This window comes from Psammomys obesus, unplaced genomic scaffold, assembly GCF_907164565.1.
Source record: "Psammomys obesus unplaced genomic scaffold, mPsaObe1.curated_primary_1811, whole genome shotgun sequence".
NCBI classification, from domain to species: Eukaryota; Metazoa; Chordata; class Mammalia; order Rodentia; family Muridae; genus Psammomys; species Psammomys obesus.
The window spans coordinates 24,106,561-24,107,931 of record NW_026587216.1 but is presented as its reverse complement, the minus strand read 5'-3'; the positions used below and the strand labels follow the sequence as shown (position 1 = coordinate 24,107,931).

The window sequence follows — 1,371 nt, the reverse complement described above, 5'->3', positions numbered from 1 at the left end:
CTCGCGGTCTCCGGGCCGCGCCGGGGGGGCTCCCCTCCCGGGAGCCGCTGGGGGAGCGCGCTGAGAGCGCCCGGCGCGGCACGGTGCCCGCCCAGCGGCTGCAAAGGTGCTCCAGCACCGGTCCTCCCGCCAGTCCCGGCCCGCACCCGCTGGCCCTCGGCTGTCCGCTCCTACCTTCCCCGGCTCGCCGACTCCCCGCAGCTGCCGAGCTGGGGACGCGCGACCATCCCGCTTCCGTTCCGCTGCGGTGCGACGCACGCTTCGGCGGATCCTGCACCTTTCTAGACTGGAGGAGGGGGAGGAGGCTGGCTGGCTGTCTCCACCTGAAAACACTAGCCAGCCCTCATCACCTGCTCCTCGGCGTTGGCGGGGTGCCCAGGCATCATTCTCCAGCAGAAAAGACGAATAATGAATATTGTGTGACCATAAGGAGGAGAAATTCTTGGAGCCAGAAATGAGGGTCGTCTTAAAACGATGTCCTAGATCCTTGGTTTTTTTGAACAGTGCTAGAAAACTCAAATTACTTGTTCATTCGTCCTGGTTTTTGATGTGGGTTAGGTATGGCCAGATAATATCAACCCAGTTAAGACCAATGAAGTCAGCACTTTAAATAAATGGCACCAAAAATAATACGAGAATAGAAGTCTAGAAATAGAACTATTAATGTGTTCTGACAGAGTTACCCACTGGCATTATTATTTCTCGGGGTTACTTCTTTAGTGTCCCTTGTCTGCTTGGGGAATATCTGTGAACCCTGTGATTTCAGTCATATTTTAAAACCAATTCTACAAATGAGACAGCATTGTGGGTCCATTACCTCATCCACTGATTCACAATTTTTAAAGAGACAAAATGTGATAATAGATGTATAAGGACAATACCTGTGAGGCTCTCTAAATAGAGCCTGGCACGTGGCAGGTCTTCTGCTATATGTGGGCCATCTCTTCATGTTCCCCATGCTCCTTTCTCACTTTGCACTTCCACTACCTTTTTTAAATTTGTGGGTTTCTCCCTAAATGGGCACCACTTCTTGATTAATGACTTCTAGCTACTTAGGCCTCCTTCAAATTTTCGATGATCCCAATGACTACATGCCCTTCATACCAGGGAAACAAGCCTCCTACCCCTGTTCCTTTCCACAAGTCATTCTCTCTCCCTTCATCCACTGAACATCAAAAAAAAAAAAAAAAAAAAAAAAAAAGCTGTTCAGAAAAAGTCTCCCAGAGAAGCTAATTCCTTCACAGACCGATGGCCTCTTCTCTGGCCTTGCAAGTATACTACATTGTTTGTTTTCTCCTGCCAAACAGTGCATTGTTGTAGAGGAATGTTAATTCAGAACATGGCTGCTCTGGCAAAAGATCACATCCAAAG

General features: G+C 49.2%; 1 protein-coding gene across 1 annotated transcript in view; it reads right to left on the bottom strand.

Annotated features, from left to right (window-relative positions):
- Positions 1-573, bottom strand: part of Stau2 (staufen double-stranded RNA binding protein 2) — a 241,352-nt gene extending 240,779 nt beyond the window's left edge. The window contains exon 1 of the mRNA XM_055603173.1: positions 175-573. The gene's annotated coding sequence lies outside the window, so the exon portion shown is untranslated. The remainder of the gene's footprint in view (positions 1-174) is intronic.
- Between the last annotated feature and the right edge of the window lie 798 nt (positions 574-1,371).